The following is a 15,010-nucleotide window of genomic DNA, read 5'->3' on the forward strand; positions in this document are numbered from 1 at the left end:
GGATAGTGCGACTGCAGGAATTTATCTCTGGCACGCCTCCAGCGAAACCCACATTCTCAACGTATTGTCCCGCACTACATTCGTAGTGCCCCTGCCCATTATACTCATTACTCGCGGCACTTTGCCAATTCCTGTAAGAGTTCAGGGACTGTTTGTGCATTCGCACAGAAGAAGAAGATGGTCAAGTGGCCGGTGGGCCTTAACTTTATATATACTAAGATGGTATCTGTTCTTTCGGACATGTCCGAAAGAACAGATACCACCGGTGACCATGCAGTTCGTTAGAATGAAATTACAATGAAATGAACATCTTAGCTGCTTACAGGCATTGACACACGTCAACGGGGACAGATGAAAATGTGTGCCCTGACCGTTACTCGAACCCAGGATCTCCTGGTTACATGGCAGACGCTCTATCCATCTGAGCCACCGAGGACACAAAAGATAGCGACTGCAGGGATTTATCTCTGGCACGCCTCCCGCGAAACCCACATTCTCAACGTATTGTCCCGCACTACATTCATTGTGCCCCCGCCCATTATACTCATTACTCGCGGCGCGATGCTGATTCCCGTGAGAGTTCGGGCACTGTTTGTGCATTCGCACAGAAGAAGAAGATGGTCATGTGGCTGGTGAGCCTTAACTTTATATATATTAAGATGGTAACTGTTCTTTTGGACATGTCTGGGAGGCGAGAGGCATGCCAGAGATAAATCCCTGCAGTCACACTACCCTCTGTGTCCTCAGTGGCTCAGATGGATAGAGCATCTGCCATGTAAGCAGGAGATCCGGGGTTCGAGTCCCGGTCAGGGCACACATTTTCATTTGTCCCCGTTGCCATATGTCAATGCCAGTAGGCAGCTAAGGGTGTTCATTTCATTGTAATTTCATTCTAATGAGCTGCATGGTCACAGATGGTATCTGTTCTTTCGGACATGTCTGAAAGAACAGATACCATCTTAGTATATACGTAGTTAAGGCTCACCAGCCACTTCACCATCTTCTTCTTCTGTGCGAATGAACAAACAGTGCCCGAACTCTTACGGGAATTGGCATCGCGTCACGAGTAATGAGTATAATGGGTGGGGGCACAACGAATGTAATGGGGGACAATACGTTGAGAATGTGGGTTTTGCACTATCCTCTGTGTCCTCGGTGGCTCAGATGGATAGTGCATCTGCCATGTAAGCAGGAGATCCCAGGTTCGAGTCCCGGTCGGGGCACACATTTTCATCTGTCCCCGTTGATGTATGTCAATGCCTGTAAGGAGCTAAGGGTGTTCATCTCATTGTAATTTCATTCTAACGAGCTGCATGGTCACCGATGGTATCTGTTCTTTCAGACATGTCCGATAGAACAGATACCATCTTAGTATATATATAGTTAAGGCTCACCAGCCACTTGACCATCTTCTTATTCTGTGTGAATGCACAAACAGTGCCCGGACTCTTACGGGAATCAGCAATGCGCCGCGAGTAATGAGTATAATGGGCGGGGGCACTACGAATGTAGTGCGAGACAATACGTTGAGAATGTGGGTTTCCCATGAGACGTGCCAGAGATAAATCCCTGCAGTCGCGCTATCCTCTGTGTCCTCGGTGGCTCAGATGGATAGAGCGTCTGCCATGAAAGCAAGAGATCCCAGGTTTGAGTCCCGGTCGGGGCACACATTTTCATCTGTCCCTGTTGATGTATGTCAATGCCTGTAAGCAGCTAAGGGTGTTCATTTCATTGTAATTTGTTTATTTTGTTGATGTCCATCTTCTAATCTCATTTCAAGACTATCCGTTCCATTTAACTGTTCTTCCAAGTCCTTTGGTGTCTCTGACAGAATTACCATGTCTTCAGCAAACATCAAACCTTTTGTGATTCTTCACCTTCTTCTGGAATACTTCATGTCGAAATAGTTCAAAGGTGAACTGCTGGCTGTCAATCAACAGACACAATATTTTGCAAACAACCACAATGCCAACACAGTTGTGCTGATGAACTGACTGGAGGGGGGCTGGCACTGCATTTTTATCTCCTCACCCTCTCCTTGTGATTGGCCTCTCCATCAGCTGTCCATGCCCAGCATCCAAACCCCCCCCCCCCCCCCCCCTAATTCCTCCTGCCAACACAGTGTTGTGTCCTAGGTTCATGCCCAGGTGCATTTTCTAGCAGTACCCTGCTGTTCCTTCTCCTGCCCCTGTAGTCAATTCATTTTCTGCATCTCATTCCTCTTCTTGATCAGTTTAATAGCAGGGTCCCATACCCTAATAAGGATGTACCCACTATCGTGATTTATTAATGGTTCCCTTACTCAAATCTCCATAAGTGCCTTAATGATGCAGTCTCAGAAGTTGGACATCTGTGTCAGAAACTTGGTGTGGTCATACTCCATTCCATATTCTGCAACTGCTAACTTGTTAGACTGCTGCAATCTGATAGGCCATTGGTGTTCTTGGCAATGAACTTTGACAGTACACACTGCCTGACCTAATTATGTCTTACCACATTGGCAGAGAATCTGATAGACCATATATTTCTGATATTTCTGTAGTTCAAGGTCATCCTTCACACTACCATGCAGTACCTGTGTAATGCTTTGTAGGCGGAAGACTGTCCTCACTTGGTGTTTCCAGAGAATTCGTCCTATCTTCCCAGACAATGTGCCACAAAAAGGAATAAATGCAATGGCTGCATTCTCCTGACTGTCCTCTTCTGATTCCATCAGTTGTCCAGAGGCTACAGGATGTAGGGCTCTCTGAATTTTCCAATCCTTGCAGCCATTCTTCTGAAAAACCGCTCTCATATGTTCAAGTTCTTAGTTGATACTTTTATTGTCGGAGATGGTGTGAGCCCTATGTACCAATGTTTTTGACATGTCATTCCTGTGAGCTGGGTGGTGGCAGCTGTCTGCATGGAAGTACAGATCACTGTGCATCTTCTTCTGGTACACACTGTGGCCCAGTGTGCCGTCTGCTCATCTTTCAACCAGGAAATCCAGAAAAGGGTGTATTCCATCCACTTCAACTTCCATGTTAAAACTGATGTTCAAGTGTATGGAATTGAGGTGTACAAGGAAGTCATTCAATTTGTGCCTTCCATGTGGCCATATGATGAAAGTGTTGTCTACATACCAGAAGAAACAGGTAGGTTTCCAATAGGCTGATTCAGGGCTTCCTCTTCGAATATATTCCATACACATATTGGTGACAAACAGTGAAAATTAACTCCCCATGGCTATTCCTTCCATCTGGTTGCAGTGGCCACAATCAAAAAGAAAGTATTTTGACACCATGATATGCCAGAAAAGGATGGCCATCTCTATGTCATATTTCTGGCCAGTAAGATCTAAGGATTCTTGAAAAGGCATTCTCAATGTACTACTGGTGAGATAGGACCACAGCTGCATTGCCCTTGTTGGCTGGTAAGACCGTGATATCAGGATCTTCTCTGTTTCCTTATGGCTGCCCACTCCCTGCTAAAGATACAGAGAGAGACAATGATGAAATTCACAAGGATGTCAGAATCTTTAAGCTTAAAGTTGTTAAAGGCACCACAAAAATCCACAGAGTTGCGAATGTGGTGTGAGCACTTCCTGACATAAGGACTAAGCAAATCCTTCAGTTACTTAGCGAATGAGCATGTCAGTGCAGTCAGTGCACCAATGTTGCTGAAAATGGGGCACAAAGGAACCCCATCCTTGTGAACCTTTGGCAGTCTTGGTGTAGCTGATGCTCTCTGTCTTAGCTTCTTCACAACATTGTCTTGTGAGCCAGATTCTTTAGGAAGCGCCATAGTCTTCATCTCCACCCTCTTGATAGAGTCAGTGTTGATTTTCGAGTATGCACTATCTTCTAGGAAGATCCGCATTCTCTTAATGTAATCTTGGTGAGATAGGACCACAGCTGCATTGCCCTTGTTGGCTGCTAAGACCATGATATCAGGATCTTGTCTTAGTTTCCTTAGGGCTGCCCTTTCCTAGCTAGAGATGTTCAGTTCTGTAGGTGTCATTTGCATGAGAACCTGACAGGTTTCATGATGTACTTCTTCACCTGCTTCAGGGAGAAGTCATGCAGCTTTCAGCTTTCTGTTCCTGTCAGCTGATAATGTCCTTGACGGGTACCAGTTTAGGTGTGGGTGCAAAATTGAGCCCCTTCTTAAGAACTGCCAGTTGCTTGGCCATGAGATTGATGACAGTTTTGCAGGGAACATCATAAGCTTTCCTCTCTGATATATGCTTCAATTTTGAAGTTTTATGTCTGGTGGCCTTTCTTTGCGTGGAGTCCTCTGAGCTCCATGTGACATCATGAGTCCAGTCCCACATTCGAGAACTGAACTGGTTGGCCAGCTGTAGATGTAATTTGAAAGCAACAGTGTTGTCAGCAACATTGGTCCTTCGACATACTCACTCTCTAAATACTTGAGGAATTTACTTAGCCTTTACATAACGAAGCGCTCACAACATATTCACAACTCCGTGGATTTTGTGGGATATCTTAACAACTTTAAGCTTAAAGATACTGACATCCTTATGAACTCTGACATTATCTTTTTTATCACCAGAGTGCCTTTACAAGAATCCTTATGGCTTATTGGCCAGAAATTTGATGAAGAGGAGACCAACTTTTCCACGCATGTCTTGATGTCTACTTTCTTTTGACAGTGGCTACTATGAGCACATGGAAGGAGTAGCCACAGGGGGTCTGCTTTCACCCATGGTCACCACCAATATGTATATGGAATATTTCGAGAAGGAAACCCTGGAATCATCCCATTGGAAACCTACCTGTTCCTTCTAGTATGTAGACAATACCTTCTTCATATGTCTGCATGGATGAGAGAAGATGAATGACTTCATTATACACCTTAATTCCATACACCAGAACATCAGTCTTATCATGGAAGTTGAAGTGGATAGAGAACACCCCTTTTTGGATGCCCTGGTCAAAATAAGAGTCGACGGCACATTGGGCCACAGCGTGTACATCAAGAAGATGCACACCGACCTGTACTTACATGTGGACAGCTGTCAACCATCTGGCTCACAGGAACAGTGTGCTCAAAACATTGATAATAGGGCTCACACCATCTCTGGCAACAAAAATATCAGCCAAGAACTTGAACATCTGAGAGCAGTCTTCCACAATAATGGCTACAAGAAGTGGCAAATTTAGAGAGCCCTATGTCCTACACCCTCAGTGCAGCTGACAGAACCAGAAGAGGAGTCTCAGGAGGATGTAGACATTGCATTTATTCCTTTTTGTGGCATGTTATTTGGGAAGATAGGATGAATTGTCCAGAAACACCAAGTGAAGACAGTCTTCGGCCTACCAGCCAAAACATGGGCACTGCTTGGTGGTGTGAAGGATGACCTTAGACTATATTAATCCAGGGCCTATCAGATACCCTGTCATTGTGGTAAGACATACATAGGTCAGGTAGTGTGTACTGTCAAAGATAATTGCCAAGAACACCTATGGCACATTAGATTACAGCCACCTAACAAGTCGACAGCTGCAGAATATTGCCTGATGGAATTATATGGAATGGATTGTGACCACACTGAGTTCCTGACCAGATGTCCAACTTCTGGGACTGTGTCATTAGTGACTCTACTGAGATTTGAGCAGGGAATCGCTGATAAATCGTGGCAGTGGGTACATCCTTAGTATGGCATGGGACCCTGCTATTAGACTGATCAAGAAGAGGAATCAGATACCAGACAATGAAGTGAGGTTAGGTTGGTTAGGATAGTGTCGTTTAACGTCCCGCCGACAACGAGGTCAGTAGAGACGGAGCACTAGCTCGGGTTAGGGAAGGATGGGGAAGGAAATCGGCCGTGCCCTTTGAAAGGAACCATCCCGGCATTTGCCTGAAACGATTTAGGGAAATCACGGAAAACCTAAATCAGGATGGCTGGAGACGGGATTGAACCGTCGTCCTCCCGAATGCGAGTCCAGTGTGCTAACCACTGCGCCACCTCGCTCGAATGAAGTGACTTCGGGGGTAAGAGGAAGAACAACAGAGGTGCTGCCAGCACATGAACCTGGGTGCAAACCTAGGATGGAACACTGTGTTGGTGGGAAGAGTGGGGGTAGGGATGCTGGGCATGGACAGCCAAAGGAACGGGCAATCCTAGGGGGAAGGGGAGGAGATAAAAGTGTGGAACTCCCCCCCCCCCCCTCCCCAAATCAGTCAGCTCATCAGCACACTTGATCGTGACAATGTGTTCGTTAGCTGAAATATTGTGCCCGTTGGACACTGACATCGGGCAGTTCAGTTGTCCATTATTTTGACATCAAAGCTTTTATTTCTCTTCCCTGAACTTTAATTCCTCATCAAAACCTCTTCTTGGTATCCTTTACTGTTTGCTCAATGTGTAGATTGAGTAACATAGGAGATGGGCTACAACCATTCTGAATTACTCATTCCCTTTTATGTCTTCCTACTCTTACAACTGCAGTCTGGTTTCTGTACAAGTTGTGAATAACTTTTTGCTTCCTGTATTTCATCTGTGTTACCATCAGAATTTCAAAGAGTGTATTCCTGTAAACATTGTCAAAAATGTTCTATGATTTACAAATGTTATAAAGATAAATTTGCCATATTTTAACCTATCTTTTAAGGTAAATCATAGGGTGAGTATTGCCTCAGTTGTTCCAACATTTTTGTGGAACCCACATTCATTTTTGCTGAAGTCAGCCTCTAAAAGCTTTTTCATTATTCTGTAGTTGTCATTAGAAACAGCTAACGCATGACAGAGAATTACATGGTTGTCAGAATATTTCTTGAAGAGGCTCTTCCTGATGAAAACAAAACCCCATATCACATAAATTTCTTATGTGATCTCGGATCATATATCCTTCAGTGGCTGCTGAATTTGTAGTTCAGAGAAGTGGGTTCAGTGTCAGAGCTGCATGAAAGCTAAACACAAGTACAATAATGAGGTTGCAACTAGTAAAACATCAAAACATTGAAACATTTCTCAAACCACTGTCTGGATTTTCCATTTCCTGCAGCCATTTGATCCATCTCTGTGCTGCTGTGTGCCTCTTAGGCTCAACACCCTGAAAACCAAGCTCTCACAAGTCTCTCAAACCTGTCAGTCATGAGACATCTTTTCACAGTCATGGTTTGTTGTCAGGTGTGGCTTTCACAGATCCAAATTCAAATTCTGTATTGTCTATTGGCCACATACAGTGGATTAGTCTTTGTCAGTGATGGTAGGTTACAGTTGCATTCAAAATATTAAAAATTAATGTTCACATTATATGCACAAATTGAATATCCTATTTTTACCAGTTATAAAGCTTAAAAATCAATTTCAACATTACATATATCAAAAAATACTTTTAAACTGCAGAATTGTCAGCTAACCAGTTTTACAGCTTATTTTTGAGATAGTTTAAAATTGTGGTCACAGCAGAAAGTGACAATTTATTAAAGAACTTCAGATAGGCCACTTCATGTTTCCTGTTTTTGTCAGTATACACCTGGGTTTGTTAATATTCATTTTGGTGTTATGATAGTATATATTCTCTCTAGTGTCACAAAATCAGTTATGTTCTGCTTAACATATATCATTGATAGATAGATATAAAGATTTACAACTGTCAATATTTTGACTTTAGTGAACAGAGAACAGCAGTGTTCTTTGGGGTCAGCCTTACACAGTAATTGGTTGATTGGTTGTTTGGGGAAGGAGACCAGACAGCGTGGTCATCGGTCTCATCGGATTAGGGAAGGATGGGGAAGGAAGTCGGCTGTGCCCTTTCAGAGGAACCATCCCGGCATTTGCCTGGAGTGATTTAGGGAAATCACGGAAAACCTAAATCAGGATGGCCGGAAGCGGGATTGAACCGTCGTCCTCCCGAATGCGAGTCCAGTGTCTAACCACTGCACCACCTCGCTTGGTACACAGTAATTGTAGTACCTCTTTCTGTATAAGTAGGACATCACCGACATGGCATGAGGGTTCCCACATTAACAGTGTGTAAGAAAGATACATGAGACTGAAAAATTACAAAGGATGCTGGAATGAGATTTTCACTCTGCAGTGGAGTGTGCTCGGATATGGAGCTTCCTGACAGATTAAAACTGTGTGCCAGACTGACACTCGAACTCGGGATCTTTGCCGTTTATGAACAAGTGCTCTACCAACTGAGGTACCCAAGCCTGACTCAAGACCTATCCTCACAGGTGTACTTCCACCAGTATCACATCTTCTACTTATCAAACTTCAGTTGGTTGGTGGTTGTTGGTATGTTTAAGGGGGACTAAACAGCGAAGGTCATCAGTCCCCCATTCCAAAATCAGGCGAGCCGAAAATCTACGAAGCAGATAAAAACCAAAGGGGGAGGAGACGTCCCCCCAGGCGCTAAAAGCACACAAATGCAGCAACAAACACTACAGACAAGAACAGGACAGAGGAACACCAGACAGAAAGAAACAGAAGAAAGGAAGATGGCCGGAGACTGGTTGACTGACCACGAGATCAAAAATGGGAAAGAGTCAACCATCTCACGGCACACCAGAACAGCAACAGACACAAGGACAATAGACACAGAAAGGGAAAGGCGCAGGACCTCCCTAAATCGAACCATAAAACGGACTACCACGGATAAAATTTAAAACGGTATCAGCCATGGAGGCATCGTCAGATAAAACCAAAGCCAAAGTGCCCGGGAGATTAAAAGATTGCCGGAGTGTGCGCAGTCGAGGACACTCCAGCAAAATGTGGCCGACCGTCAGCCGGGACCCACACTGACACAAGGGGGGATCCTCCTGACGTAACAGATGGCCGTGCGTCAGGTAGGTATGGCCGATGCGCAGCCGACACAGGACTACCGAGTCCCTGCGAGAAGCTCGCAGGGAGGAACGCCACACATCGGTTGTCCCCTTGACAGCCCGTAGTTTATTCGGGGCTGTCACGCCACGCCACTCAGCAGCCCACATCCCAAGTACCTTACGGCGCAACACCAGCTGCTGGTCGCGAGCCGTAAGACCGATCTCCAAAGCTGGGGCGTCTATCGCCCCTTTGGCCAGCCTGTCAACACGTTCGTTCCCTGGGATGCCAACGTGACCTGGCGTCCAAACAAAAACCACCGAACGACCAGAGTGGGTAATGGTGGAAACAGACTCCCGAATAGAGGACACCAGAGGAGAAGAGGGATAGCAGCGGTCGATGGCCTGGAGGCTGCTCAGGGAGTCACTGCAGATGACGACGGACGCATCTGAGCAGGAACGCATATGCTCAAGAGCTCGCAAGATGGCCACCAGCTCTGCAGTAAAAATACTGCAGCCAGCCGGCAAGGAGCGTTGCTCAACATGGGCAGCGTGAGCAAAAGCGTAGGCAGTGCGACCATCAACCAGGGAACCATCAGTGTAGACAGGCTCACAGCCCGGAAATGAGTCGAGGAGCGCAAGAAAACGGCGACGGAGGGCCACAGGCGGAACCGAGTCCTTAGGTCCCTGTGCCAAATCCAGATGGACGGACGGCCGGGACAAACACCAGGGAGGCGTAGGTGTATGGACCCGGAAGGGAGGCAGAAGAGGGAATGACCCCAGTTCTGACAGCAGGGACTGGACACGGACAGCTACGGAAAGCCCAGACCGAGGTCGCCGTTCGGGCAGGTGGTGGACCAAGGCAGGGAAAAGCAGGCGATGATTGGGATGGCCTGGCGAGCAATGTACGTGGACAGCATAGTTGGCGAGCAGACGATGGCGGCGAATCCGCAGCGGGGGAACTCCGGCCTCCACCAGTAGACTATCCACGGGGCTGGTGCGAAAAGCGCCAGTTGCAAGCCGAACCCCACAGTGATGTATGGGGTCTAACAACTGCAACACTGAGGGTGACGCAGACCCATAGGCCAGGCTCCCATAATCAAGCCGGGACTGCACAAGGGCTCTGTACAATTGCAGTAGCGTGCAGCGATCTGCACCCCAAGACGTGTGGCTAAGGCAGCGGAGGGCGTTGAGGTGCCGCCAGCATTTTTGCTTCAGCTGAGTAACATGAGGAACCCATGTGAGCCGGGCATCAAACACGAGTCCCAAGAAGCGGCAAGTGTCCACCACTTCAAGCAGGTGGCCGTCGAGGTAAAGGTCAGGATGAGGGTGGACCGTCCGACGCCTGCAGAAGTGCATAACCCGAGTCTTGGCAGCAGAGAACTGAAAACCATGAGCCAGAGCCCATGATGCTGCCTTGCGAACGGCGATTTGCAACCTGCGTTCGGCGACTCCCGTAGTTGTGGAGCTAAATGAGATGCAGAAGTCGTCGGCATACAAAGAAGGAGACACCGACGACCCCACTGCTGCAGCCAGACCATTAATGGCCACTAGAAATAACGAGACGCTCAACACCGAGCCCTGCGGGACCCCATTTTCCTGTATATAAGAGGAACTAGAGGTGGCACCGACTTGCACCCGGAAAGAGCGGCGCAATAAAAAGCTTTGAAGAAAAGCCGGGAGCCGACCACGAAGACCCCACCCATGCAACGTGGCGAGGATGTGATGCCTCCATGTGGTGTCATACGCCTTCCGCAGATCGAAAAATACAGCAACAAGGTGCTGACGTCGGGCAAAAGCCATACGGACAGCAGATTCCAGCCGCACCAAATTGTCCACTGCAGACCGGCCCCGACGGAAGCCACCCTGGGATGGAGCGAGGAGACCGCGCGACTCAAGGACCCAACACAAACGCCGCCCCACCATACGTTCGAGCAATTTGCACAAAACGTTGGTGAGGGTAATGGGACGATAGCTGTCCACCGCCAGTGGGTCCGCACCGGGCTTCACGATGGGGACAATAAGACCCTCTCGCCATTGCGACGGGAACACGCCCTCGCTCCAAATGCGGTTAAAGATGGTGAGGATGTGTCTCTGGCAGTCCCTGGAGAGATGCTTCAGCATCTGCGCATGGATGCAGTCCGGTCCTGGTGCTGTATCAGGGCAATCGGCGAGGGCAGCGAGGAGTTCCCTCTCGCTGAAAGGAGCATTGTATGTTTCATAATGACGCGTGTGGAATGAGAACGGCGTCCGCTCGGCTCGCTCCTTTAGAGAGCGAAAGGTGGGGGGATAGGATGCAGTCGCAGAGCTCTGAGCAAAGTGCGCGGCGAGCCGTTCAGCAATGGCGGCAGCGTCCGTGCAGACAGCGCCGTCCAAGGAGAGCCCAGGGACACCCACAGGGGTCTGGGAGCCATAAATCCGCCGGATCCGGGACCACACGTGCGAGGACGAGACACGGGAGCCCAGGGAGGAGACGTACCTCTCCCAGCACTCCTGCTTACGCCGTGCAATAAGTCGACGGGCGAAGGCACGGAGCCTCTTAAAGGCGATGAGGGTCTCCAGAGACGGGTGCCGCCTATGACGCTGGAGAGCCCGCCTACGGTCGCGAATAGCCTCAGCAATCTCCGGCGACCACCAGGGGACAGCCTTCCGCCGAGGGAGGCCAGAGGAACGGGGGATGGTAGCCTCGGCCGCTGAAATGATGGACGTGGTTAAAACACGGACCACCTCGTCAATGTCACCCTGTGGGGGAGACGCTATGGTTACAGCGGAAGTAAAAGCTGGCCAGTCAGCCCTGTGGAAAGCCCAGTGGGGCAAGCGCCCAGAAGAATGACACTGTGGCAGTGACAAATAGATGGGAAAATGGTCACTACCACATAGGTCAGGATGCACCCTCCAGTGGAGGGATGGGACAAGTCCAGGGCTGCAAATAGAGAGATCGATGGCCGAGAACGAGCCATGGGCCACACTGAAATGCGTGGGAGCACCGGTGTTTAAGAGGCTAAGGTCGAGCTGAGCCAACACATGCTCCACGGCCCGACCACGATCATCGGAGACAGTCCCACCCCATAGAGGGTTGTGGGCATTGAAATCGCCCAGCAGCAAAAAAGGTGGCGGCAGTTGTGCTATCAGAGCAGCCAGGACATGCTGCGCGACAGTACCATCAGGTGGAAGGTAAATACTGCAGACGGTAATGGCCTGGGGCGTCCACACCCGAACAGCGACAGCCTCTAAAGCTGTTTGTAGAGACACAAACTCGCTGTGAAGAGAGTTCAGGACATATATGCAGACGCCACCAGACACCCTTGCATAAGCTGCCCGGTTCTTAAAATAACCCCGATAGCCACGGAGGGCGGGGGTTCGCATTGCTGGAAACCAAGTTTCCTGCAGAGCAATGCAAAGGAAAGGATGACGGCTGATAAGTTGGCGGAGCTCAGCTAAATGGTGGAAGAAACCGCTGCAGTTCTACTGGAGGATGGTACTGGCCATTGCTGGGAAAGGCGTGACGGGACGGGGAAGGCAGATTACGCCACTGGGTCACCTGCTGCCTCCAAGTGAGCACCTGTGCCAGTGCTTTCCATGGCGTCGGAGGGACTGGCGAGATCGAGGTCCTCAGCGGACGCCAGGATCTCCACCTCGTCCTCAGACGCAGAGGTTGAAGGTTGCGGTGGGACAGGTGCCACCGCAATGTCAGGATGCTTGGGAGCCTGTTTCTTCAACGGCTTCGCACGCTGTGCCTTGGGAGGGTCGGGCTGGGAGGGCCCCACTGGGTCAGTCTCAGGGACGGACGACGACCGTGAAGCCCTATGACCAGCGACCGGTTGTTGCTTCAAAACTTTGCGGGTATCCGCTTTGACACTGGGCAAAGCCTGGGAAGGGAGGGCCCCAAGGGACCCCTTCCTGGCTAGAGTAGCCGAAGAAGCCCTACGCTTCTCCGGCTGGGAAGGGGGGACGAATGTCCCCGATGGTTGGGGTGGTGTCGCTCCTGGAGTAGATGGAGCAACAGAGGGCGAAGTGCTCCCCACAACCAAGGGGGCCGGGTCATTTTGACATAGCTGAGAGGCAACAGTACGTGACGACACGGGAGAGGATCGGACCGCTGTTGCAGCAGCGGCATAGGTGGATGTCATGGGCACAGGATGTAGCCGCTCATATTTCCGCCTTGCCTCTGTGTAGGTCAGGCGGTCCAGGGTCTTATATTCCATTATCCTCCTTTCCTTCTGGAAGATCCGACAGTCCGGTGAGCAGGGGGAATGGTGTTCTCCACAGTTAACACAGACGGGAGGCGGAGCACACGGAGTATCAGGATGCGAAGGACGTCCGCAATCCCGACACGTGATGCTGGAAGTACAGCGAGATGACATGTGCCCGAACTTCCAGCATTTAAAACACCGCATCGGAGGAGGGATATATGGTTTCACATCACAACGGTAAACCATCACCCTAACCCTTTCGGGTAAGACATCACCCTCAAAGGCCAAGATGAAGGCACCGGTGGCTACCTGATTATCCCTCGGACCCCGATGGACGCGCCGGACGAAGTGAACACCTCGTCGTTCGAGGTTGGCGCGTAATTCATCGTCGGACTGCAGAAGAAGATCCCTATGGAATATAATACCCTGGACCATGTTGAGACTCTTATGCGGCGTGATGGTAACTGAAACATTCCCCAACTTGTCACAATTGAGCAACCTCCGTGACTGGGCAGAGGATGCCGTTTTGATGAGCACAGAGCCAGAGCGCATCTTGGACAAGCCCTCCACCTCCCCGAACTTGTCCTCTAAATGCTCCACAAAAAACTGGGGCTTGGTCGACACGAACGATTCTCCATCAACCCGCGTACACACACAAGGTACCGGGGTGAATATTCGCCACTGCCTTCTTTAGCAAGACGTTCCTCCCATGGAGTAGCTAGGGAGGGAAATGATCTCTGATCCAATTTCTTCCCGTTCAGGTTAGACCTCGATTGCTTAGAGACTGCTGGTGGAGGCCCACCAGCGATAGATGATGTACCACGCTTCATTGCGGGTCATCCGCCCTGATGCCACCTACTCCGACCAAGGGCCCTCCCCACGGGCGCCACCCAGCCACAGCAAAGGCCACCTGGCAGGATGGCCATTGCCGGGAGTCCTGATGCCCCAGGGAGATGGGCATCTACTCCTTGGCATACGTGGGGAGTGAACGGCGCAGGCATCAGTAGAGCGATCCCTGTGTTGTCAGGGGGCTACAACCAAGAGGGTACATGGCGACCCCACCACAACGGACTGGCTACCGTGCTGGATCTTAGGTGCAAAAATGGCCAAGGTCGTCGTCACAGTTAAAAGAAACACTGCAGAGTGCAGCGTGGTAATCGCCCAAGAGATCGAAAACGAGCGGGACACCATTGCAACGACGAGAAAGACGGCTATAGGTCTAATTGCACGAAGGATACAGTGCACCATGTAAGGTGCCCTTCCCCAATTGGCTCGCTCTTCGGAATAATTTAGATAGATGGAGGTCAAACCCGAGAGGGGACCATCACATAAGGCTGAAACGTTTGAGACTCCTTTTAGTCGCCTCTTACGACAGGCAGGAATACCGCGGGCCTATTCTAACCCCCGAACCCGCAGGGGGGAAACTTCAGTTCTGCTGCAAAGTTTGGAAGATAGGAGATGAGCTACTGGAGGAAGTAAAGCTGTGAGGAGAGTCCATGAGTCATGCTTGGGTAGCTCACTTAGTAGAGCACTTGCCTGCAAAAGACGAAGGTCCAAGATTGAGTCTCGGTTCACACACAGTTTTAATCTACCAAGAAGTTACAAAGTAAGCTATTCTCAGCTATTCCTTATTGACTAAAGAAGTTAACTTCCACATGAGATGTGTACAGTGCTTAAAATTTAGATGTATACAACTACAACCCCCCCCCCCCCCCCCCCTCCTCCCAGACATAAAAATCACTAGTTTCAATTTTTGATAAAACTTGCAATGACAAATAATTTTTTACAAAATACTGTTGTGAAATTCAGATTTTTAAAACATAGTTTCTCATGATTAAAACAATAAAACCACAATATAAACAACAGCTACTACCCATAGCAGTTTCACTTTGCTCCAGTTCACCACTTTGGAACAAAGCTTAATTATCTCAGGTATACTGTAAATAAATATGCACACACACACACACACACACACAAGGAATATCTTGCTCCATACCTCTAACAATCACATCACATAGGTCATCCACTGTCACTGGTGCTGGCAC

The 15,010-nt window shown here is 49.1% G+C and overlaps 1 protein-coding gene across 2 annotated transcripts in view; it reads right to left on the bottom strand.

The window, feature by feature from the left end:
• The window catches only part of LOC124569468 (Bardet-Biedl syndrome 5 protein homolog), an 87,213-nt gene that overhangs the window by 24,140 nt on the left and 48,063 nt on the right, over nucleotides 1–15,010 (bottom strand). The window lies entirely within an intron of this gene.

This window comes from Schistocerca americana, unplaced genomic scaffold (genome assembly GCF_021461395.2).
Source record: "Schistocerca americana isolate TAMUIC-IGC-003095 unplaced genomic scaffold, iqSchAmer2.1 HiC_scaffold_15, whole genome shotgun sequence".
In the NCBI taxonomy this organism is placed as follows: Eukaryota; Metazoa; Arthropoda; class Insecta; order Orthoptera; family Acrididae; genus Schistocerca; species Schistocerca americana.